Source organism: Mixophyes fleayi, chromosome 2 (assembly GCF_038048845.1).
Source record: "Mixophyes fleayi isolate aMixFle1 chromosome 2, aMixFle1.hap1, whole genome shotgun sequence".
Classification (NCBI taxonomy): Eukaryota; Metazoa; Chordata; class Amphibia; order Anura; family Limnodynastidae; genus Mixophyes; species Mixophyes fleayi.
The window spans coordinates 252,285,142-252,312,387 of record NC_134403.1 but is presented as its reverse complement, the minus strand read 5'-3'; the positions used below and the strand labels follow the sequence as shown (position 1 = coordinate 252,312,387).

The following is a 27,246-nucleotide window of genomic DNA, read 5'->3' as shown; positions in this document are numbered from 1 at the left end:
GTGGTGAGTAAAAGGTGACTATAAGGGTCATTTAATCAAGGGAAAGATCCAACCCATGACCTTTGTACTGCATCGTCATAGCACTAAAACAACTCGTGCAACGTCATGAAAAAAGGTCTCAAGCAAAAAATATCAATTTCTGTTGAGACACATCATTCCACTGTCTATATATTCACAGCTGTCTCTGCATCTTGGGCTCCATGACCATATATTCAGAGACTTTTATGAAAACTAGTGCACAGGAACACTGTAGTGTTTCCCTTTGCTTAACTTTTCTAAACAACACTACAACAATTACAACTAGAATCTGATTGGTTGCTATTCAATTTTCATAAATGTCTCCAATTCTGTTCAGATTATGGCAGCCATGTTGGGACTAGGGTATATAATATAGGTTTATGTAAATTAAAGATTTTCTACATGTATAGCTTAAGGTCACCACCTCTGATTTATATACATATATATTGCATTATCAGAGCTACAAATGATATTCAGTCTTGGTCCACCAAACGTTAATAAGTTGAACGATATAAATTTCTTGAGGAGCTCTGATTGGCTCCTCTTGTGATGTTTTGTTTTTACTTTAACATTGTGTCTGGTGAGACCCGTGTTGAAAAACCCAGGTCGCACCATTCATAGTGCAGGCTTTTCGGGGCAGACCCGGAAATTACCCCACCAAAAGACCAGGGTCCAATTCCTGGGTCTGTTGACCCGGGAATTAGATCTCCGACCATTCATACTGCACCTCGACAGGGGTCGTCTGGGCTTGTCACGGCAAAAACCTGGATTTTTGATGCAGTATGAATGGGGTATATTTCACTTCACTTGTCAGTGGTTTTAATGTTGTGGCTGGTTGGTGCATATAAGGTATGGTGCTTTGAATTACATTAAAAACTCTTCTCTGAAAGTTCCAAGCATAATAGATCCCATACCTGCATTTTAAATGTGTGTTGTGCAGAATAGTTAGACTAAAATGTATTGTATGGGAATTGATAACTTAAAATACCGAAAAAGTATGTAGAATTGGTCAGAAATTGTAAAAGTATGAGATTTGTGTAGTAAAAATTCAAATTATGGACAAGCTCTGGTTAAAATTGTAAGTTAAATAAATTACATAAAAGTCTAGTTAGTTAACTGAAATAGTTATCATATGAATAACTGTAAACATAGGCACACTTGTTAATGACTGCAGTGAATATAACATTTACAGGGAATTCATAAAATCTAATTTTTGCTAAACCAGAACCTAGACTGATAGCCGAAATTAGCTAAGTAAACAATTTACTGAAATCAATTGGTTTCAGTCAAGTATGGGAAATATTCACTGTCAAAATCCAGATGTTAAAGGTGAACTACACTTTCTGTATATAGATGGATAGACTGGCTAGACACCATTGTCACATGGTCTAAACTCCTAGAGTGAATGGTTCTTTGCACTGTTTAAACCCACTAACATCAGGGGGATTATGCGCTTATGACACTCATGATCTTGTATACAGCATTCTCCCTTCATTCTAAATGACTTCCCCTCCCTGAACACTAGAGGGGGAATAGGGATTGTGCAGCATTGTATACACTAAAGGAGCCAGGTAGAGCTCTTCTTCAGGAGATTGATGTGAGTGACAAATATCATCTGTGCAGTGCTGCTGAAATAGTGGAACTATACATAAACAGATGATGATGAAAAAAATGACTCTTAGGGCTAGATTTACTAAGCTGCGGGTTTGAAAAAGTGGGGATGTTGCCTATAGCAACCAATCAGATTCTAGCTTTCATTTATTTAGTACCTTCTACAAAATGATAGCTAGAATCTGATTGGTTGCTATAGGCAACATCCCCACTTTTTCAAACCCGCAGCTTAGTAAATCTAGCCCTTAGGGTCTAACAATTTTATAGATCTATAGCTTTAGGATTTTGTACATAGTTAATACATGCAAACATATTTAGAACTATCAAAAAGAAAAATGTCAGAATTCCAGGGCACTTAGTAACCACCGCCTTCACAGCTCCTCTTGTGCCATGTCATATAACTACATATGCTCTATATTTTATCACTCGCAGACGGCATTCTAATTCAATCCAAAGCTGCTCGATGAGATTGAGGTCAGAGCTCTATGCAGGCCAGTCAAGTCCTTCCACACCAAACTTGGCAAACCATTTTTTATGGACCTCGCTTTGTGCATGAACTGTTGCCACAAAGTTGGAAACACATAATTCTCTAGACTGTCATTGTATGCTGTAGCATTAAGATTTCCATTCACTGTTACAAAGGGGCCCAGCCCCAGAACTTTATTTCTCCTCCACCAAACTTTTCGGTTGAGAGTACGCATTCTGGTAGGAATATTTTCCTGGCGTACACCAAGCTTAGATTCATATGGCAGACTTCAAGATGGGGAAGTGTAATTCATCACTCCGAAAAATGCATTTCCACTGCTCAAGAGTCCAATGGAGGTGTGATTTATACTATTTGTCAGCATTTGGCATTGTGTATGGTGATCTGAGGCTCGTGTGCGGCTGCTCCAGACGAACAGTTTGACTATGAAGATTTTATAGCTGATGCTTGATTTTATGTAACTGTTAGAAATGGGTGTGGCTGAATTGGTCAAATACACCAATGAGAAGGGGTGTCCACATACATATATATATATAGATATATGCCAGAAGAGCCTCTAACATGGCTCTTTTAGGTCCTCAGAAAATGTCCTGGACCATTTACTGATTATGGCTACAGTTACTATTTGTTAGAGAGAAGCATCTGACTTTTAAAAGATAATTCCAGTTTAAATAAAATCCGTAATAAAGCTAATATTAGTTCAAGAAATGTGTCAGTGTGTTTTGGCTTTGATGAAACTTCATCTGGTCACCGCTCTAATGACGTTTAAACCTTCGCTTATATTTAACAATGCCATTTCTATTTGCATTGAGTGCTTTCACATTTGCTCTTACGTTTTTTGGTGGACCTAATGATTCTGAATTAAAAGGTTTGCACCAAGGTATCAGTGACTTACATTTGGTGCTTCATTTATATGTAAAAATACAGAAAAAGCTGGAAGGAAATTAAAATGTATTTTTAAACATTGAATACATTTTATTATTTTCTCACTATCTGTTTATATATAAGCTCTGATATACTCAGCTGCAAACCTTAACCTCACTACTTAAACTCAACTCTGAACCTGGCTAAAAGTAACGCTCTTCACTTATATACTAACTCAGATACCACCTCTTTTTTAAATTCACTCCCTACCACAAATACATCTTCACCACCTGTAGTTCTATCCCAAAGATGTGCAATATTTTGCCTGTGGGTTAATGTTGGCCCCTCACAGCAAGTTTACTGGCTGTGAGGGGCTTATTGTTTGGTCCACTGGTCACTCGTTGGAATGGCAGTGGCCCTCACAAGTTTTATGCCATATGCCGGTTTAGGACAAGAGTGGCTTTCAGTTGCAGGACTGATTTCCGCTTATTACTCAGTGCTGCCAAGCAGTAGTAGGAAAGATGCTGGACGGTATGAACCTATTGTTCACTTAAAAAATTTTAAAAAATGTATAAAAAGATTTTATTTGAAAAATAAAAAATAAATATTTTTAAACATTGTTGGAATGAAAACATGCTTTATTCTGATAATAAAGCAATTATTTAATGCTTTTGTTCTGTTACCACCATCATGAGATGTGAAAAAATACTGCAAGAAACACTTGTAAATTATGCTTCCCCGTGCATAGGCAAGTGGGAACCTTCAATGGCGAAACGTCACGTTGGCGAAACCCTATCTCCAGCAAATACGTCTCTTCGTCCTTTGATAAATATGCCCCATATCTAATAGAAAAATATGTAGGAATATTTCAGCGCTGTGGTTGTAATCACATAAGCAAAAATAACACCTTATACATATACAAGTGGTAATAAGGTTGAAAATTTGGAGGTGTGAAGATCTTTTCATTCAGAACTTTCCTCCAGTATGTGATGACGTGGCCAGATACAAGATATAATTGTGCCTTAATTATTTAGAAGTAGATATCTTATGGTGTCTTCACCCAATTTCCTATGTGATTACACTTACAAGGTGAAGAGAAATAACAGGCCTGGGTTCAAATTTCTTTTGGAATCTCCCATATAGACAGTCGGGATCTCTCTCTCAGATAAAACATACAGATGTAGGTGGAAAAACAGCTTGTAATCAGTGTCCCCGGGATCCACTTCACTAGTTGTTAGTTTGGTAAAGATGGGGTCCTCATGAATTCCAACGCGTTTCAACCTCTCAAATTGAGAAAGACCTAATTTGAGAGGTTGAAACGCGTTGGAAATAGGGCTACTGGATCTGGAATTCATGAGGACCCCATCTTTACCAAACTAACAACTAGGGAAGTGGATCCCGGGGACACTGATTACAAGCTGTTTTTCCACCTACATCTGTATGTTTTATCTGAGAGAGAGATCCTGACTGTCTATATGGGAGATTCCAAAAGAAATTTGAACCCAGGCCTGTTATTTCTCTTCATCTTGTAAGTGTAATCACATAAGAAATTTGGTGAAGACACCATAAGATATCTACTTCTAAATAATTAAGGCACAATTATATCTTGTATCTGGCCACGTCATCACATACTGGAGGAAAGTTCTGAATGAAAAGATCTTCACACCTCCAAATTTAAGTATTTTCAACCTTATTACCACTTGTATATGTTTAAGGTGTTATTTTTGCTTATGTGATTACAACCACAGCGCTGAAACATTCCTACATATTTTTCTATTTATGCTTTATATTAGGAAGATTGTGTGATTCCTATAGGTGTGTTTAGCAGCAGTGGGATATTAGCGCTATCTATCTCTTCTTAACCAATATCTGATGCCCCATATCTAATTGCACTGATTGCCGTGCTTAAAGGAGTTGTTTGCTTTTGCACAATGCCCCTTCCTTTATGACCTGCAGATAAAGCAAATAGGTTACAACTGTTCGAAGGGAACCCATGGTTTATTTGAGGCCTGTAACTAGACCATGACATTTATCAGAATGCAGACGCACATTGCAGCTCACAGCACAGAAAGACTTAATCCACCCAGTAGGATTCAATATCCTAGCTTTAATTGCCATTAAGAATCACCTGCCAGGAAAACAGAGTTAAAAAAATACATAAAAAATAGTTACTGAAAGAAAAAGACACCATGAAAAATACATTGTATTACCGTATGTTGAATACGTATTTAGGTAGAACAAAATGGCAATATATTTCCATTACCAATACCTTCCACTAACTTCTTGTTGCAATGATTATCATAACAAATACATGGGGTAGATGAAACAATGGCAAGCTTCAACAGAGGACAAAATAGTAATGGTTTATATTTATTTCAATGCCTAGGTCATAATAGATCTCAAATACTCATTTATACCTACTCCAAGGGGGAGATTTACTAACCTGTTGTTTCCATGCACTTTGATGTGCTGTTTGTGACTCGAGCAATTTACTAAAGGGCAAACTGCACATTAAAGAGCATAATTTAAACCGTAAGGTTTAAAACTGGCATCCCGATTTTTATACATGGGCGATATACAAACTATCCCATGTATTAAGCAGCGGTTTGCAAAATTGCATGATAAACTGGAGCTTTTAGTAAAAAAAAAGACGTGGTTCACACAGACGAGAAAGCTCAAACTGCATGCTGTCTGTGCTATCCCACAGGGGAGATCCAGCTGCTAAGTCTGGGGGCAGGGCAGCAAGGATTACATAATTATGTCCCTCTCCCTTCTGTTTAATGCCTTCTGGGGTCTAATATAGTGTTGTTGGGAAAGTATTAAACGATTCGTGGTGAATCTAAGGAAGTGGGCAGGATGCACGAGGTTGCACTATGGGAAAACTCCTACAAATTTGGGAGTCTTTGAGACCTTCTGAGAGTAGTCAACTATGAGAAAAAGTGGATGTGTTGCCCATAGCAACCAATCAGATTATGGCTTTCATTTACTAGACTGTACTAGATAAATGATAGCTAGACCGTGATTGCTTGCTATGGGAAACACCTCCACTTTTTCTTTTTAGAAGGTTTGATAAATGTACTCTCAAATGTTGGGCCCCTAATAAATATAAAAAATTGTATTGTTCCTTTATCTACACGATAAATTAATCTTGCCCCTTTATATAAATAATTTATTAATTGTGCCCCCATGGTCTAAAATTAATATGGGTGCATAATTAATTTGAATTAAATGTTTTGTCACTAATAAATGCTTACCGAAAATCTTCTTTTCTGATGTAATACATATGAGGAATAAAAAAAAATCTATGGATATTAGAGGCTGCTCACAAGTAATACCCAATGTGAAATTAGTTAATTACTTAATAGCTGGGCAGCCAATCAGGAGCGGTCTCTTAAATTGCTCAGCTAATCACATATACGAGTTATCAGGCTCACCAAATATTAATTTATTTAGCATTTTGTCTGAAGATTTTAGGTATGTATTTATTAAGGACACAACATTGGACTCCTAATTATCAATAATAATATGATAAATAATGTAGCTATATTATGAATGTTATACTAAGGGGGTGCAATTAATTATATCTATAAACAGTGAAATATTCATTATTTATTCTTATAAAAGGGACAAGATAAATGTATTATTTAGGTAAGGGGGCACTACTATTTATTTAATTTATTAGAGGACTAGCACATGTGGCACTACAAGGGATAGTATAATTAGTATGTATTTCTACAAGTAATTGCATGCAAGAACAGTCATGGGCTGTCAGTGCATGCTGGCACTTGGAGTGGCACAATTTCTTGCACTAGATTTTTAAATTTTTCCCTAGTACTAAACGGTCAGGAGCGGCCCAGAGCTACTTAGCTTTGGGTCAGGCATATCGAGGTATAGGGGCTCGATCTTTGGTCCCGCCCCTCTAGAGGTCTGGGCCCTATGCAGAGTGGCACTGGGCTCTTGCACAATGTAAGATGTAAAACATCTGATTTTTTTCATGCTGTTTGGCCTAATATGCATTCGGTTTGCTCTAACCCCAGTTTGCAAATCACCACACATTAACGGTTTGAGTTTTCAGACTCCAATCCAAGGGATAGTAAGTCCTGTAGTTTGGTTCTGACAATTGCATCCGATGTGTGGCGGCTTGCAAACCACACACAAACTCACTGCTTAGTAAATCTCCTTGCAAGTCTCAACCATAATGTATGTTATAAATGTTACAAAACTGGTGTTTATAGACTTGCAACTCATAGCCAAGGTCAATGTACAGCAACACATACACTGGTATAATAAAGACAAAGAACTGGCCTTCTGACTAGTGAAAGTAAGATTTCTTTGCAAAATCCACTCCCTCATCATTTCCTCTCCCTCTTTTACCGGTAACCTGGATCCCATCCCCTCTCACCTCAATCGCTCTCTCTCCCTTAATACCTGCTACTACCTTGCACACATCTTCAATCTGTCACTCTCCACTGGCATCGTCCCCTCTTCCTTCAAACATGCCCTTATCTCTTCCATCCTCAAAAAACCCAATCTTGACCCACATCTCTCACTAACTACCGTCATATCTCACTTCTATAGTGAGACAGTGTCTTGTGTGAGATAAGTACGTATTCTGGAAATGTTTTTTAGATGTATGCAGCATGATGTAAATATAGAGTTGATGTGGGGAACAAAGGATAGTTGCAAGTCAAGGATTACACCTAGACAGCGAGCTTGTGGGGTGGGATTTATGGTCATGTTGTCAACAGAAATAGAAATGTCAGGCAGCAAGCTTCTATTGTTGGGTGGGAATATTATTAATTCTGTTTTTGAAAGATTGAATTTGAGTTGGCGAGAGGACATCCAAGATGAAATGGCAGAAAGACAGTCAGTAACGCAAGACAATACAGATGGTGAGAGATCAGGAGAGAATAGATAAATGTGTGTATCATCCGCATAGAGATGAAACTGAAATCCAAAGGAGCGTATTAGTTTTCCTAGAGAAGTAGTGTAGATAGAAAATAGCAGAGGACCTAGGACTGAGCCTTGTGGTACTCCAAATGATAAAGGAAGTGGAGTGGAGGTTGTTCCAGTGAAATTAACAATGAAAGAGCAATTAGATAGGCAGGATGAGAACCAGGATAGAACAGTGTCTTGAAGACCTACAGATTGTAGCATCTGTATGAGGACAGAGTGGTCAACGGTGTTGAATGCAGCAGACAGATCCAGAAGAATTAGATCATTGACAACCTTGGCCAGCGCAGTCTCTGGGGAGTGTTGAAGTCGAAAGCCTGATTGAAGAGGATTCATTAGGTTGTTTGCAGAAAGGAAACGTGTGAGGCGAGTGTAAACAACTCGCTTGAGAAGTTTGGAGGGGCATGTGAGCTGAGAGATGTAGCGGTATTGAGAGAGAATTTGGGTCAGAATTACATTTTTTTAGAATAGGAGTAATCACTGCGTGCTTGAATAGTGATGGAAAGATACCAGTAGAGAGAGATAGATTACAGATTTTAGTTATGGACATGAGACAGGGACCTACCAATCTGTGAGGCTATGGGATCAAGAGGACAGGAGGAAGAGTAGGAAGATAAGAAGAGAGTAGAAATTTCCTCTTCATTTGTGGGATCAAATGAGAGGGTGTCAGAGGATGCTGGGAAGGAATTGAGCTGATTGCTAGTCGAGGGAGATTATACCATTTCAAGTCTGATCTTATCAATCTTGTTCTTGAAATAGGAAGCAAGATCCTGGGCACTGATGGTAGTCAGAGGGTTTGGGGTGGGAGGATTGAGAAGAGATTTAAATGTTTTAAAAAGGCGTTTGGGGTTAGAAGCCTGTGCATAGATGAGAGATTGGAATTATGCTTGTTTAGCAGTGTCCAGAGCACTTCGATAGGAGTCGTGGATAGCAGTAAATACGCTGAAATCATTAGAGGTTCAAGATTTACGCCAGTGACGTTCAGCTTTACAAGAAAGTTCTTGCAGTTTTCGTGTTACTTTGGTGTGCCACGGTTGACAACGAATTCTACATGGAGTATGAAAAGTCGCTAGAGCCACTTGATCAAGGGCAGTTGCTAGAGTTTGGTGAAAATGAGGATCTGCCATTTCAGGGAAGGAGAATGATGATATTGGGGAGAGAAGGTGTTGGAGAGAGATGGAAAACTGTTGAAAATCAATAGAGTTAATATTCCTGCGGGTATGAGGAGGCTTGAAAGAGTTTGACAGCAGGGAGGATAAAGAACTGGGAGTCAGCGAGCAACTAATAAGGTAATGATCCGAGAGGGGGAAAGGAGTGTTAAGGAAATTAGAAAGTGAGCATAGTCTAGAGAAAACAAGATCAAGACAGTGGCCATCCTGATGAGTAGCGGATTCAATCCATTGGGAGAGGTCAAGTGAGGAGGATAGAGAGAGCAGTTTTGAAGCAGCATTGGAAAGTGGATTAGCAATAGAGATGTTGAAATAACCCATGATGATGGCGGGGATGTGAAAAGATAAGTGAGGGAGCCATGCAGAGAAGTGTTCAAGAAATTCTTGGTGGGGTACAGGGGGGGTGATAGATCACAGCAACACGCATAGAGAATGGGTTAAAAATCCTAACATTATGTACTTCAAAAGATGTGAATGTGAGTGATGGGATATTTGGTAAAACTGTGAAAGTGCACTGTGGGGAGAGAAGTAGTCCAACACCACCTCCTTGTCTGCCTCCAGGTCTGGGAGTGTGGATGAAATGAAGGCCACCATGTGAAAGGGCTTCAGGTGAGGCAGTGTCTGATTGCGTGAGTGTTTGAGGTTTTCTGGATTCCTCCTTCTAGATCTTCATCCCATCTCGATCTCTCTATAACTGTCAACAACAGCACCATCTCAACTGTTCCCCAACTCCGCTTCCTGGGTGTCACCCTCAACTCCTCCCTCTCTTTTACCCCCCACATTCAATCTCTCACCCAATCCTGTTGCTTCAAACTCCGTAACATCGCCCGCATCCGGCCCTTCCTAGCCCAGGATGCCAGCAAAACCATCAACCATGCTCTCATCATTTCCTGTATTGACTACTGTAACCTTCTTCTCACTGGCCTTCCCCTCTCCCACCTCGCCCCCTTGAGGTCTATACTCAACATGGCTGCAAGACTCATCTTCCTCTCCCACCACTCCTCTTCTGCCTCACCTTTCACTGGCTCCCCTACCCCTACAGAATCCTTTTCAAACTCCTCACACTCACCTAAAAGGCCCTCTCCAACTCCATTGCCCTAACCTCCTCTCCAATCACACTCCCTCCCGTTTCCTGTGGTCGGTCAATGACCTATGCCTCTCCTCCACCCTGATCACCTCATCCGATTCCAGAATCCAAGACTTTTCCTGGACTGGCCCTCTTCATTAGAATGACATCCCTGGCTCCATCCGACTGTCCCCTCAAAGCCTACCAGTTATCTGTCAGGATCTGCCTGCAGTCCTCTGCATCGCATGCTGCTTATTGGCAGCTCCTGCCTCCAGGACCTTGGACTTGTTTTATTATGCTATCTGGCAGTACCTCTGTTCACCAGAGGTGCTGCTATTGTGCCTTTTCCTTTGTTATTACTAGGGATTAACCTGTCTCACTAATTATCTCCTGCACCTGGGTGTTTCCTACTTATACCTGCCTCTCTTCCTCTTGTGTGCTGGTCATTGTTGTTGCTGGTCCATGTTGCTGTGCTATGCTGTTCTGTTCCGTTCCCTGCTGTGCTTCTGGTTCACCTGTTCCCTGGGATTTCTTCATATTACCTATTTACCTGCATCAGCTGATTTCCTGGTATTTGCTTTCTGCATCTCCCTGCAATCCTCATTCCTACACCATCCGGTTTGTACCTTCCAATAATAAACATTGTGTGTTTAATCATATTCCGGGCTCCTTAGCTGTGATGTCTGCATTGAAGTGTGATAGTATGACCAGCCAAAAAGACAGCTTTGGAGCTGTGTGAAAGATCCTACTTCAGATTTTCCCCTAGGACTCTTTCTGCAATTGTTTTTCATTTGTCACCTTTTGCAAACATGTCTGCCTTACATATCTCTGAGCTACCTCAGCTACAGACTCAACAAGCAGATATAATTTTATTATGAGCTCAGCTGGCTCAGTTTTCTGCTTTACTAAGGGACCCATTCAGGAGAAGATTTTGTTTCTCACAATTCTAATACTGTTGATTTGCCTCAACCATCCGTCTCTGCTGTTGGATCAGTGCAAATATCATCTTTTAATAGTGCTGCTACAAATGTACTGTTTACCAAGAACTATGGTGTAACAAACTCCAGGCTCAGAGGTGGTCCATACCGCTGACCGAAGAGGAGCTGTGGCAGAGTAGAACTAATAAATTATGTCTCTACTGTGCCAGTAATACACACTTTTTACAAGACTGTCCTCTCCACAGACCATGATAGCTTTCAGAACCGTCTTCTTTTTATTACCCTCCTCATTCTGGATTTGTTTGTATTTCACTTTCAGTTCCCACATTTGAGTCTGTTCTGCTCCCCAGGATGAGGCCTAGCCCACCAGTTCCATCTGTCTGTCCTAAGGCACCAGTTTCATCTACCAGTCCAGAGGTGCTAGTTACAGCCGCTTGTCTCGAGGTGCCAGTTTCGACCGCTTGTCCCAAGGTGCCAGTTCCAGCTGCCTGTCTCGAGGTGCCAGTTTTGTCCACCAATCCAAAGGTGCCAGCTCCTGACACCTGCTCCAAGGTACCCTGTTCCGAGGTGCCATCCAATTCTGAGGTGCCAGCCTCTGTCTCCAGTTCCGTGTTTCCAGGCTCTGTCCCCAGTTTTAAGGTGTTATCCAGTTCCGAGGTGCCAGCCTCTGCCTCCGGTTCTGAGGTGCTATTCAGTTCTAAGGTGGCAGCCTCTGCCTCCTGTTCCGAGGTGCCAGCCTCTGCATTCTGTTCTGAGGTGCCATCCTTTACCTCCTGTTCTGTGATGCCAGCCTCTGCCTCCAGTTCCGAGTTGCCATTCAGTTCCGAGGTGTCAGTCTCTACCTCCAGTTCCAAGTTGCTATCCAGTCCCGAGGTGCCAGCCTCTGCCTCCAGTTCCAAGGTGTCACGCAGTCTGGCTCGCCAGTCTCTGCCTCCTGTTCCGAGGTACCAACCTCTCCCTCCAGTTCAGAGTCGTCAGCCGCTGCCTTCAGTTCCAAGTCGCCAGTCGCTGCCTCCCATTCCGAGTTGCCAGCCGCTGTCTCTGTTCCAGAGTTACAGCCTGCTTCTGAGAGGGCGCTATCCTTACAGCCTGCTTCCGAGAGGGTGCTGCTCTGCCAGCCTGCTTCCGAGAGGTTGCTCCTCTTCCAGCCTGCTTCCCAGCCTCCTTCCAAGGGGGCGCTGCCCTTCCAGTCCACTCTAGAGAGGGTCCTGTCCCTCCAGTCCGCTCCAGAGAGGGTCCTGTCTCTCCAGTCCGCTCAGGAGAGGGTCCTGTCTCTCCAGTCCACTCCAGAGAGAGTCCTGTCCCTCCAGTCTGCTCCAGAGAGGGTCCTGTCCCTCCAGTCCGATCCAGAGAGGGTTCTGTCCCTCCAGTCTGCTCCAGAGGGTGCCCTGTCTCTCCAGCCTGCTCCAGAGAGGTTGCCACTTGTTACGGTCCAGCCCGAGTTGCCAGTCCTTACGATTCAGCCCAAGTTGCCAATAAATACGGTCCAGCCCGAGCCGCCATTTAAGGCAGCACAACCCAGGTTGCCATTCAAGGCGGTGCTGTCCGAGTCACCACTTCACGCGGTTCAGCCCGAGTTATTACTTGGTACTGTCCAATCTGAGGCTTTTCCAAGTGCTCTCCAATCCGGGGCTTCTCTGTGCTGTCCGGTCCGAGGCTTCTCTCAGTGCTGTCCAATCTGAGGCTTCTCCCAGTGCTGTCCGGTCAAAGTCTACACAGTCCGGACTATTCTCCAAGTGTGCCTAGTCTGGGCCGTCCTCCAAGTGTGCCTAGTCTGGGCCGTGATCCAAGTGTGCCCAGTCCAGGCCCTCATCCAAGTGTGCCCAGTCCGGGCCCTCCTCCAAGTCTGCCCAGTTTGGGCCCACCTCCAAGTCTGCCCAGTCCGAGCGATCTCCTGCCGAAGGTCTCCAGTCCAAGGCGTCTTCTGCTGAGGGTCTCCATCCCGAGCCGTTACCTATATTTGAGGGGCACCTTTCCCAACTTAGTGCTCTTCTGAGATTTTGTGCTTCATATATTCCTCTGTACCTAGTCTCGTTTGTGACCCAAAGAAACAGGTACTGCTTTTGATATCTCACTTTAGAGGGGAAGCCTTGGAATGGGTAAACTCCTATATAGAGACTAACCATCCTATCCTATCAGACCTGCAACTCTTTGTTGAGGCAGTAATTTGCAACATTGCTCCATATTCTGCAATACCATCTAGCGGGACATCTGTGCAACTTCGCTCAACTTCGCTCTGGCATGACTTCTTTTGCCTTCCCGTCCGTGGACGAGGACTTTTCTGCCAGACCCCCCATTGTGGACTAGGAGTCCGATGATTTTAATCACTTCTGGTAATACGGGCGCCTGGAATCCGCCCTAAAGGAGGGGGTTACTGCCAGGATCTGCCTGCAGCCCTCTGCATCCCATGAAGCTGCCTCCAGGACCTTGGAATTGTTTTATTATGTTATCTGGCAGTACCTCTGTTCAACAGAGGTTATTACTGGGGTTAACCTGTCTCACTAATTATATCCTGCACCTGGGTGTTCCCTACTTATACCTGCCTCTCTTCATCTGCTGTGCTGGTCATTGTTGTTGCTGTTCCATGTTGCTGTGCTGTGCTGTTCCCTGCTGTGCTCCTGGTTCACCCGTTCCCTGTGATTTTTTCATATTACCTGCTTACCTGCTTTAGCCGTGTTCCTGGTATTTGCTTTCTGCATCTCCCTGCCATCCTCATTCCTATACCATCCGGTTTGTACCTTCCAGCAATAAACATTGTGTGTTTTACCATATTCTGGGCTCATTAGCTGTGATTTCTGCATTGAAGTGTGACACCATCCACCTAATCTTCTATACATACTTGATTACCTTACCCTCTCTCTCCCTCCTCTCTTGCGCTTGATCCCCTCCTCTAACTACCTTTATGCCTCCTGTCTGTTTGCCCTATGATGTAAGTTCTTATGAGCAGGGCCCCCTTCTCTCTTGTTCCTCTACTTATTCTTCTGCTCCTAATTCACTATGCAAGCTATGTTTGGAATGTTTGACGTCCTGGTAATATTTGTTTAATGTTCGGTACTGTTTCTACCCTCGACAAAGAATTAAATTCGAAACGCGTTGGTGGAAGAGAGAATCCGTGTCCAGATGCGTTGCCCATAGCGTTTGATGGTCAAAGGTCTGGAAAAAGCCGTGGTAACCGGCCGTTTAACATCTCATCTGTACAGATCCGTCAGTTCTTATACATGCCCTTGTTTCATCTACATGTGGTAAGTGTACAGCGCTACTAATACTGTATTTCACACGGAGGAATTTGTTTGTTATGTTTTTATCTTAATAGAAACATGTTCCAGCATGTGTCTGGTAATAAAAATTCATATTTTTTTCATGTAAATGAGCAATTGATATTTATAAGACTCTTCTATTTCCCTATTCAGAGTGAAAAACAATGATTCATAATATAAATGTAAACCACAATTTTTCTCCGACTCCTCTCCTCCACTCCCCCTCCCCTCACTGACTGTGTGACATCATCACCACGGCCCGACAGTATCAGTGAGGGACGGGACCCAGCAGCGAGGAGCATCTTTATGGAGTCACCTTTAAGGTAAGGAAAGAGAGGGGAGGGGAACATTTAGACCTGGGGGGTGGGCGCATTGAGACCCAGGGGGAGGGGCAGTGTGCTGGGGGGGGGGGGGGAGATTTTGAGATTGTGCCTAGGGCGCCGAGGAGCCTAGCACAGGCCCTGCATAGTAGCCTCTTAGATACATGCTTATAGTTATAATTGTGTATGTATAAAGCTCTGGGTTTTTTTTTGCTAGGCTAATTAGCTTACAGTGTTTTATTCACATTTAAATTAAATAACATTGTGGAAGATTATACATTTAACATACACTATGTTGTTTTTGTTTCCTCTTTTTTTCATATGTTAACAACGGAGTCACATAGAAGAATCATCTTCACCTATCCTAATTAAGGAGTATACTGATTGTTTTTGTATATTCTTTACAATTTTTTGTATATACTTTGCATGTTTTGTATTTTTTACACTAGCGCATATTCGCTATCCTTTAGTTTTTGTATATGTCTTTGGTAAATGTATTGGGGTGACATTTAGATAGTGAGGTCTGCTGCAGGTGGAAGGGGCGCGGTTTTATTGAACATTCCATTAGTCTTGTTTCTACCCTGTATGGTCTTATGTCTGTCTCTATACGGCACTGCAGACATTTTGTGGCGCCCTATAAATAAAGGCTAATAATAAAGTAAGTAGTATGCTCTGATGAGTCATATTTTACGCTTTTCAGTGGTTTTATTTTTGGAGTAAGTCACATAAAAGACAACATATATGGTTTGTTCTAAACATGTTTGTGGATTCTTGAATTAATGCTCTACATTGTAGACTAATGACCAAGGCCTTCAAAATTATTTTAAATACATTGTAAGGTGCAAATATTGTTTTTTCAAGATTCACCAATTTTCCAAGACAACAACCCCACACAAATGTTGCATGTAATAAAAGTAACAAATCTTCAATGGCCATATCTAAACATCAGTAAATCTTTATGGAAAATTCTGGAATAGAGTAGAGTAGAGTAGAAATAGCATCCTATATCCATTAAAGAACTGATTGCACTCCTTTTTGAAGAATGGTGTAATATTCAAGGAGAAACAGTTCTAAGCTTACATTACTTATTGCAGAAAGGATTCAAGCTGTTCTGAAGGCAAAGAGAGTTGTTGCTACCATCATTGTATGTAACCTCAGTATATTGACAACATATTACATAATTTCAAATCTATGGGAGATAATTCAAATACCTGTGCAGTTTTACCATTACTACGGTAAAAATAAATGCTCAATTTTCGTTGCAAATCTGCAAGGAAAAATGAGCAGATATTTCAATAAAAATATACAAAGTGTCTCCGGATTGCCCAAGAGACACATAGCTCTGAACTGAATTCCCCCCTATGACTGTATGCTAAATCCAAGGTGAATGTGCATATGTCCTTGACTTGGAGTCAAGGCCACCAACCTACAGAGAGGTACAAATACATGCAAAAAACAAACACGTTGACATCCAGGACTAGTAAGGAGTCTAAATTTAATTAGAGTGCATGTGAAATAATTGCAATGTATGGAACATAGCCTTGTATATTGATGAGCAGCCAACAGCTAATAATGAACATTTAATGGCGAGTATTCCTACACAGTGAAAAGGAGAATCTTCTGTCTCGTACCCTGCCTCCTCCTCCTCCCAGCTAAAGCATACTGTTGCGTGTTTGGTCTGTTTGGGTCACTGAATGTCACAGCCTCACCCCACGCTGTCTGTGCATGCACAGGCTGAGCACGCCATTTTCTGTGCCCAATATTTATAACATGAAAACAAGCAGGGGATGAAAGAGAAGCAAATGATAAGCATGTAGGAAATCGAATAAATAGGTAGTAGCGGATAATAGATGGTAAGATTAGACTAAAAGTGAGTTTTAATCAAGATGGTAATAGATAGCAGAAGATGGATGCAGCAGCAAGATGCAGCTCTGGAGTACAAGGGAATGGATTTGTATACATGTAAATTAGATTATCATAATGTATTGCAACTGTAGTATTTTAACACATTTAATCATAAATTGACTACTATTCATTTTTAAAGGTTTTACATCATCATTTACAAGGTACAGTACCGCAATGTCTTAAAAGACCACTAAACACTGAAATTGAAATTGAAATTTTCAGATATGAGCCATGGAGGTAAAAACATTGTTTAGTGTTATCCTGACAGTCCCATGCAGCTCTGTTACAAACTAAGCTATTACCACTGCGAACAGCTGAAGGTTTTCCCACATGGTTAGGACAGTGTACTTGTGGCATGTGATACAGGTCATAAAGTCGAAAGGCGCTGGGACTTTTTCCAGTAAATAATGCCCATTGTTTCTCCATATCATTGGAATCTGACATATAGGCACTTGATGAAATGTCTCTCACATAATCAGATTGTCTATGGATTTTGTTCAATAATTTGAAGGACTGTTGCTAGGGCTGTGATAGGGGTGACCGGCCAGGGAGCAACACTGAAAGGGGGCGCAGTTTATAAATATTTTTGGTTCATTTGGTTAAAATTGAGGGCTGGGGGGGCAGCATTTTTCTTTCTTACCCCAGGCTCTTAAATTTTAGGTTACGGCTCTGATGAATGCTAGTGCTTTTTGATCTAGGATACCACTAGCATAAATAGTGCTAATTCACTCCCATAGTGACCGGTTGAAGGGGAAAAGCTCCTCCCTTGTCACGCAGAAGTTATTAACCTCTGAGGACACTGCATGTAATTATTTATGAGATTTATCTTCACTTCAATGTTTCATCATGGGAACCATTGAGCGCTTATGAACACTAGCAATTTTCTAGCTATAAAAGTGTTTAAATCACCAGCATAACACCACCCTTAAAGTTTAAACAGGCGTGAAAAACAACAATATTTTGAATTGGCATCCACCAGTCTGCAAAAACTGAGATTGTAGAACTGATCTAAATCAGTATAAAATACAGATTCATTACCTTCATGTAAATGAATATACAATATGTGTCATATATGGAATTTTAAAAGAAGTATTATTCTGTAATAGTTTTCTGTTTATGTCCACTTTTACCATTAGACATATTCAATTATCTTTATTGTGAAGTGCATTCGTTGACTTTGGTCAGTATAAAACACTGAGGAACAATTAAGAATCTCTGATCCGAAAATACATAATCAGTAGGTCAATATGCTGATGGGGTGATGGTGATACATGGAGGGATTAATCTAACCCTAAGAGGGCATATATCTTTCTCTTAAGTCTATCCTCTGAAATTTGTATTTTTATACAAGTGTAGATTTTGTAAAATAAAGCCTATGCCTGTCTGAGTAACTTAAATTAATCTCTAATGAAATGATCCACATTGCTCCAGTTTTCATCAGGCATTGGTGCAATTACTACAAATTAAATAAAGTTCATAGCTATACAATATATAATTCAAATTCACTTTAGAATAAAACAGGATATCACCAAAAGACTGCAGATACAAAACAGCGTAAATCTGTTTTCTAAGATAAACCTTTTCTGGACAGAAACCTGTGATTGGTCTTATTAAATGAACAGGTCTGGAGTTATTTCCCCCCTGCACCACCACTTTTTCTGTGCTACCTGCCTACCTCATAACCCGCCCCCTATAAATACCAGCTCTCCATGGTCCCAACCCACAATGAATACCATTTGTATAAAATAAATAGATAAAATAAGCAATAATTCAGTCTGTTGTTAAATGTTTATAATATCATCATCATCATCAACATTTATTTATATAGCGCCAGCAAATTTCGTAGCGCTTTACAATTAATAACAAACATTAATAAAACAATATTAGGTAATACATACAGACAGAGAGGTAAGAGCACCCTGCTTGCAAAATTTCTAAATAATGCATTATCATTATATCAAAAAAGCAAACAGAGTATTACATCTTGCATTTCTTTATCATACTTGCCAACTCTCCCGGAATGTCCGGGAGACTCCCGCATTTTGCGAGAGTCTCCCGGACTCCCGGGTGAGTGTGGCAATCTCCCGAATTCTGCCCACTTCACTAGGAAGTGCCCCACTTCCTAGTGAAGTGGGCAGAATTAGTTCCCGGGGAATCGCGTCGTCTGGCCCCGCCCCCACTGTCAAATGACGCGCATTTTGGAGCCCCGACCCCGTCACGCCCACCTCCCATTACAGGCTCCCGGAAAACAAATCTTCAAAGTTAGTAAGTATGCTCTTTATTACATACACGCAGCTTGCTCACACCGCCTCATCCCATTGTAAAGTGTTCCCCTTTGCTCCTTATTATGTTTATCTTAATATCTCAAAAGGTTTGCTTCCAACTCTCACTATTATACATCTTTATTTATCTACAGGTAACAGGTACAGTTCCCTCAGCCATCATGTTAAACTTGGCTATCCTGCTCATCTTTAGCACCTAGTCATTTTCCACACACCAATTGCTGTGTGCTGACCCTGGTGCTAATGAAACTGTCAGGTTCAATTACAGCTACAATTTGCATTAAACTGTCTACAATATGGCGTAAGTATTGTGTATTTTTCCCATTTTAAGTGAATGCATACTGATAACGGACACACTGCACAAGCTAATGATGATGACTTAACGAAAATTAAATTGAAGCATTTTGTATTAAGTTTACAATTATAATGTTGTGGTTTGCTGCCCATGTGACCCTCAGATCTAGGTTTCATAAACCCTTCTGGTTTGCTATGCTTAGGCCTTGCTAAGATGTGTGAACACTGGCATGAATACTGGCAAATACAAAGACGTACTGTTAGGACCTATAAGAAAGGAAAATGCAGATGGACTCTATGGGATGTGATCAGAGTCTGGTGGGTTTGGAGAGCGTGTTGCTGTCTGGCGACCTAGAGCAGTAGCTATTTATCTCACTGATTTAAAAAAAAACTTGCACCTTCAATTTGCCTGGAGCATGCTCAGTTCAGTCTGCCCCAATTTTTCAACTTTTCAAACTTCTCTGGGAGATCCCAGAGGAGAGGTCATGTGACCATAGCCCCACCCCCTGCTAGGATATGCCAAAATCATGGCATTTCATAGCAGGGAGTGGGGTTTAATGATGCAAAATAGTGTCATTAAACTCCCCCTCCATCACTGTTTGAAAGGATGCCTACTCAAGTTTCCAGGAGTCCGAGAGGACTCCCCAAAATTCAGGAGCCTCCCAGAAATTCTGGGAGAGTAGGCAAGTTTGCAGTATATGTTTAAAGAGGTTCCTTCTGTAGAACTAAATCTCTTAGGAGTAGACTTGAACCATGACTTGAACTTGCCTTGAATAAGGTCTAGCGAGAATGTTACTTACACAGAAGTATATCTTGCCATTGAGGAAAAGCCACTCGAAATAGAGATCAGCAATGACCACACAGAAGTAATTGTCCTAACAGTGTTTGTCACATGTTTGCAGTAATCACAGGTTAAGAAACTGGTCAACAGATTTGTTTTACTCTAAAGCCAAATGTTCATGCCATTCATCCATAGCAGGCCAGTTTTGTATTATTTACATATTTCCTCCACTGGTGTCATGCGTCTAATGGTAAATAAACTACCCCAAAGTTGAGTAGTGTCAATACATATGTTACACTGCTGCCCTTTAAAGTTAGCCCATCTAACTTGGCTGCACCTTAAAGTTATAGTGTAGCATTTTGTCTGCTCTACTGCCAAGAAAATAAAAACATTGTATATAACAATAATTATGAATGAATATAACATAAATACAATGAATAATGAATATAACATAAATACATTGGGCCTGATTCATATTCGGACACAGGTTAATTCCATAGTGTATGTTGTGTGAAATAGTTCTGCACATGCTCAGAAACAGACATTACGCCAATAAACACAATTGCATGCAATTCATGCCGGAAAACTTACAACAACCTACGACTTGAGATTTGGAGCAGGGACGGGAAGGGACGGATTAACATAGGCAGGGGCGGGCTGGCCCGGGGGGCAGGGGGGCATCGGCCCCCCGGGCCGCTCGGTCAGGCCGCTATTAGGGCCGGGGGGTAGGCCGACCGGCCGCCCCCCCCGGCTGCAAAATACAATTCTTTCCCCCGCGGCCGCATCTGATGACATCAGATGCGGCCGCGTCAGCGCACAGGAGGCCGCATCACATGACAGGGGATGCGGCCGCGTCATCAATGACGCGGCCGCATCCCTTTTCATGAGATGCGGCCGCCTGTGTGCCCCCCGGCCACGCCTCTCCCAGCCCGCGTCTGAACATAGGTGATGTATAGTTAGGGCGTTTCAATGCAGATGCGGCTGATTCAAGTCTTGAGTTTCTCGTAAGTGCGCTTAATTTCAGCTGTATCATTTGCACCCACTACAGGGCTGGTGTAAATGCTGACTGATAGTGATGGCTGTCAAGGCATAGTCTTTGATTTAAAAAGTTTTCTTTTTAATGCTTTCTGATGTTACCTTTTATGTACATATGCTTGCACATATACTGCAGTATATCCTGTGTGTTTACATATGGCAAGTACTGTGTAGGCAGAGCGTACTTACACTTTGATTTTTGAGATACGTTTGTATTTGCATACGGCCAAAACTACGCACAAGTCCTGTGCTCTTTTTTCAAAGTCAATTTACGTACAAGATGCGTTCGGACATGAATTAGGCCTAATATATCTATGTTTTGAGGGTGTTTGGAATTGCAGATCCTTCAGCCCCAATGACAGTGATGGGCAACAGACAGCCCTTTGATCTTCCTGCTTTATTGTCAGATTTGTTTGGTATAGCTTGTTACACTTGTTTAAAATGTCTACTGAAATGTTATTGCAGATAGGTGGCTGTTTCTTTCATTAAATGCATAGGCACAGCTCATAGGGTGACCTATGATCTTCAAGCAACTTACTGTCATTTCCACATTTTGTAGAACCAGATGAACATTTGCATTACCAACAGTGCACTCTATAGTTGTATTTAGGAGGGAGGGGAGCCTTTGTAAAATCTTTTAACTAGCTGGTAATGCAGCTTTAAAGAGTTAGAGTAGGATTCATTTAAAAAGCTAATACACTATACTAATGGCAGGAATTTTATATACATACTTGCAGTACGATACAGATTTCTCACTTTAATGAATAAGAAAGGCTTTTTTGAATTAGCATTTTGATGTCCCTGAAAATAATCCAACTATCATGCATAAATGGTAATTCACACTTTCCTATAGAAAGCTACCAGAAAGATCAATGACCATGCCAAAGCACCATTTCAACAGTACTTTAAGACAGGGAACAGTCTACAATTATATATTATGTATATTTGTATTTTATTTCATATAATCATAGATTGATGATGCCACAGCTGCCCAGTTAAAGCTGACATAATATATCCTCTCTATGCATATTTAAGTAAAATGGTGGTATATTATATCATATGTGCAAGTAATGAAAAAAAATGTATTATAAAATGACCATAACATAAAATATGTCACCATGTCTAATAAACCTGAGTACCTGAATATAAAAAATAAATGCTTTATACACTGATTATTCACAGAAAATACTAGATGGACAAATAAACACACTCCTCTGTATAATTATGTAGAGTATCTGTCTACTCAATAATGAAAGATATTGTATTCTTTGGCACTGCCAGATCTATCAGCACAGGGTGTGGGCACTGCTTGAGGCACTCAGTCACACAACACTGGTAGAGTGAAGCATTTAACCATGTGCTAGAGGGGAGTAAATGGACAAAACAGGGAAGGGAGGGTTACACAGTGCAATGGGAGAAAAATCAGAAAGGAAAACACTACAGATAGACAGATAAAGAGAAAATAGGCAGGGTGAAGGAAACAGAAATGGGGAAAGATAAATAGAGATGCAGTTATAGATCATGAGTATCAGGAAGACAGAGACAAATAGGAGGGGAAAAAAGAGAGGAATTATAAGTACAATAGTAATAAATAGGGGCATTAAAAAGGAAACAGAGCAATATAGAATAGAGAAGATAAGGAAACATTTATGAAATTAAAACAGACATACATAAAGTATGTTTCTAAAAGTACAAAATTGGTTAGAAGTGAAAAAAAGGACATTTGGAGGAACTGACGTAGAGTGCTTCCTTGATAATATCTAAGAAAGAATAGATTTTAATTACAGCATAAACCAAATATTTTAGTGTAGTGTCAGGGAATCAGATCACTGTTCCTTTAAATCAAGTGGAAAGGCAGGGAATTCCCTCTAAGAGTGTGTGTGTGTGCATGGGTGGGGGGAGCACACACGTCGCCGTGGTTACGGGAGCCCCAGACGGTTGCCATGACGGCCGGCGACAGGAGCGTTACTATGGAAATGTGACTGGGTGTTTGTGGGGACAGAGAGAAAGAGTTCTTCTGTGCTATATACTGATTATGTGTATCACCTTATATTCCTTCTAAAATGGTAACAGTGCAGAATTAGGGTTATATAAGTAACAAAGTAACACTTATAATGAATTAAGCACATATTAATGATGGTAAAAAATAGCTAGTTATTAATTGAGTATCATAATAGCCTAGTCTCTTTATCTAATTTGAAAAAATATAATTTCCAACCTACCTGCAGAAACAATTTTGGGGGCACTTTGAAATATACTTTTATATTAATAAAAAAAATAAAAACATTTTAACCCCTTCTCTTGAACACCATAGTTATCAGGAAAAAGACACATAAATTACATGTGCAAAATAATGACACACAAGTGCTGCAATATTCACTAGGTAATGAATTATCTATAATTATCTATATTAAATATGAAGCAATATTTAATATAGACTTTTTTTACTGTGATTGAAAGAATTTCAGTGAAAACAGAGTTAATGACTATTACAAGCTATTAAAAGCTATAAGCACTAATGTCTACTATTATGTTGGGCTCTCCTTTTTATTATTTTAAAGTTTCCCTGTTTTCTCCCAAAATACTGTTTTGTTGACCCTACACTCAGAAAATGAAGGGGCCAGCAGGCTGCTTAAATACATTAATTTACATACACAAAATTATGCTTTGCACTATGCACTTACAGAAAGATAAGCTGTGGTAGAAATTTGTGAAAAAGTAGTGGAATAATGCTATTTTCCAGGTGAGAATTCTCTGCAACTAAAAATCTCCACCCCATCTATCTCATTTTGATATGTTGGGTAATTCTAGAGCTTAATCAGATGTATAACTGCAACTTAGTGATAATATACTAGGAAAAAAATACAAGTAGAGAAACCGTGGTCAAAGAGGGAGCTGCATGTCTGGTGGAACTGTACACCAAGCTTCAAACTCTGTGGTCAGAGGTCAGACTCTAATCTCCTCCAGTACTAGCGATGTTGTCCTATCAGATCCCAAATACACTTTGCTGCTTCTCTCGCTCACAGATATTTCTAAGCATGCCTGCAGACTGATCAGGCATATATTCAACATGTCAAAATGCCGCTTCATGGAAAAAAGTACCACCATCCCCTACTCCCACTATATATATGATTGTTTACAATCATATTGTTACAATACATCACCAGCATTCTGAGAAACTTCTCTGTCTCCTATCACAAAGTCTGGACCCCTTGGGTTTCCTTCTATAATCAACCTTAGTTTCATTTTTCAATTTAAGCTGCTCCCTTGGATGCCTTGCTTACTCAGATTCTCTCTATGATCCCCAACCAAGAGGTCTTCCCCTTCTCCCTTATTCCCTTCCCACACCTCCCCTTATTTCATCTTAAATAAAAAAAAATATCTGCATCCAATGTTTATTTTCTTTGTCAGGCGCCGTCCCCGTGCTGTGTCCGTCGCACAGGGACGGACGCCTGCTATTGCTGCACTTCCGGGTCGGCGGTCACGCGTTCCGTTGCTAGGCAACGGAACGCTTCTCAGTAGTTCCCGCGGTGGTGTTCAGCGTCACCACCACCACTGATTGGAGATGCCCTACAAAAGGATCACTCTGGCACTTGGAGAGTGCCAGAGTATTAGGTCCCACCTAGCTCCAGCGTTCCTGTGCATTCCTCTAGTGACTCCTGTGTATTACCCGTCTTGCTCCTGACTACCCTTCATCTGTGCTCCTTGTGTATTGAACCCGGCTTGTTGACCATTCTCTCCTGCGCTTCTAATACCTGACCCGGCTATTCCTGACTACGATATTGGATTCTCCCTGTGGCATATCCTGATTCTTGGTTTTGACCCGGCTAGTTCCTGACCACTATATTGGATTCTCCTTGTGACATATCCTGATTCTCGGTTCTGACCCAGCCTGCCTGACACCGTTTCCATCCTACCGCTTCACTGGTTACTCCCTCTGAGGACCGCGACCTGCGTGTCTCCTGCAGCTAAGACCATACTTCCTTGCGGGGGTTCCTGGCGAAGACCTGGGACACGTTAGACACTGCGCCTCTTTGGTGAGTAGTGCTAAAACCAGTAAGCAGAATACTCTGAGTTCGTGACAGTATAATCTGGCCATGACGTCAGATGGAACTGGTGAGCCCTCAGCTCGAGATCTTCTTATCCACCTGGGCCGCCGAGTAGAACAGCAGGAGGCAGACCAGGCTCGTTTACTTTAGTGTGTCCAAGGGATTATGTCTCGTCTAAACTCCCTGCAGGCAGTCCAACCTCCCCCGACGGAACCTCCTGCTGCTCCTTCTCTTGCCGCAGTGGCTCCAGTGGCTCTGTCTTCTTCCCTGGCTCATTCTACCGGGCTTAGAATTCCTTCCCTGGAGAAGTACGACGGAGATCCTAAGAGATGCAGAGGTTTCCTCAATCAGTGCGCAATCCATTTCGAGTGCAACTCCTCTGCCTTCTCATCTGAACGCACCAAGGTAGCCTTCATGATATCTCTCTGCTCAGCGGACAAGCATTGGCCTGGGCTTCACCGTTATGGGAGCGCAACGATCCTTTACTAGAGAATTCCGCAGCATTCATTGATATGTTTTGTAAGGTCTTCGATGAACCTGGCCGGATCTCCTCAGCTGCCTCTAGCCTGTTGAATCTTCGACAAGGTTCGATATCAGTCGGTCAGTGTGCGGTACAGTTTCGTACCCTTGCTTCGGAACTTTGATGGAATAACGAGGCTCTCATCACTACCTTTTTGCAGGGCCTTACTGACCGGATCAAGGATGAGCTAGTCACCAGGGAACTCCCCTCTGACCTGGATACCCTTATTTCCCTGTGTATCCGGATTGACCTACGTTTCAGGGAAAGAACATCGGAGAGATCTCTCACAAGACGCCCTCCCCGCATGGCACCTACCTTTCAAAATCCTATTTCGGCTACGGAGGAACCAATGCAGCTGGGTCGCTCAAAATTGACGCCCGAGGAGCGTGAGAGACGGTTCAAACAGAGACTGTGTCTATACTGCAGGGAGTCTGGATATGTGTTAAGTCTCTGTCCTAAGAGACCGGGAAATGCTCCCTCCTAAACGGTAAGAGGGAGGCCGCCTTAGGAGTAGCTGTTTCCACTCCCTACTCAACTTCTAATCCTGAGTTCCTCATGCCGGTACTACTGGTCAGTCCTAAGGGACCCCAGCAGACCCTAGCCTTTGTGGATTCCGGTGCCGCCGGGAATTTTATCTCGGACTCTCTTGCCTTACAGCTCCAGTTATCCATTCTAGACCTTCCTCAGATGCTAACGCTAACAACTGTGGACGGCAACCGCGTCAGCAATGGTACCATCTCCAGCATCACTAGTGCCGTTCAGTTGCAGATTGGAGCCTTACATCAAGAGTGGATCCAATTCCTAGTGTTACCACGATCTGTCAATCCTTTAATTTTGGGTCTTCCCTGGCTCCGGGCCCACTCTCCACAATTTGACTGGGCTCGTGCCGAAGTTATCTCCTGGGGTCCGTAGTGCCATAATCAGTGTATCTTCTCACCACGTCCCCACGTTTGCCTTACTCAGACCAATTCCGAGACAACCGCACTACCCTCGGTCTACCAAACCTTTAAGGACGTCTTCTCCAAGCAAAGATCAGAGATTCTTCCACCTCAACGCCCTTGGGACTGCCCGATTGATTTAATTCTGGGAAAACAGATTCCTCGTGGTAGGACTTATCTCCTGTCTTTGCCAGAAACCCAGGCAATGTCACAATATATCTCTGAAAACTTAGCCCGAGGGTTCATCAGAAAATCTTCCTCTCCGGCCGGAGCAGGGTTCTTTTTTGTTAAAAAGAAAGACAGATCTCTACATCCCTGCATCGATTATCGACAACTAAATAAAATTACCATAAAGAATTGCTAACCTTTGCACCTAATTATGGACCTTTTTGATAGAATCAGCGGAGCCCGAGTCTTCACCAAACTAGATCTCCGAGGGGCATATAATTTGGTACGAATCCGTCAAGGAGACGAGTGGAAGACAGCGTTCAACACGCGGGACGGACATTTCGAATATCTAGTTATGCCCTTTGGTGCTTAGTAACGCCCCCGCTATCTTTCAATCCTTTGTTAATGAGATCTTCCAAGACCTTTTATATCAATCTGTAGTTGTCTACCTGGACGACATCTTTATTTTCTCCCGAGATATTATCTCTCATTGCCTTCATGTTAAAGAAGTTTTATCCCGACTACGAGCTAATCAACTCTTCTGCAAATTAGAGAAGTGTATCTTCAAAGTTGAACAACTCCCTTTCTTTGGGT

The 27,246-nt window shown here is 41.8% G+C and overlaps 1 protein-coding gene across 1 annotated transcript in view; it reads right to left on the bottom strand.

The window, feature by feature from the left end:
* FOXO6 (forkhead box O6) overlaps positions 1–27,246 on the bottom strand; it is a 79,617-nt gene that overhangs the window by 5,883 nt on the left and 46,488 nt on the right. The gene's annotated exons all lie outside the window — the stretch shown is intronic.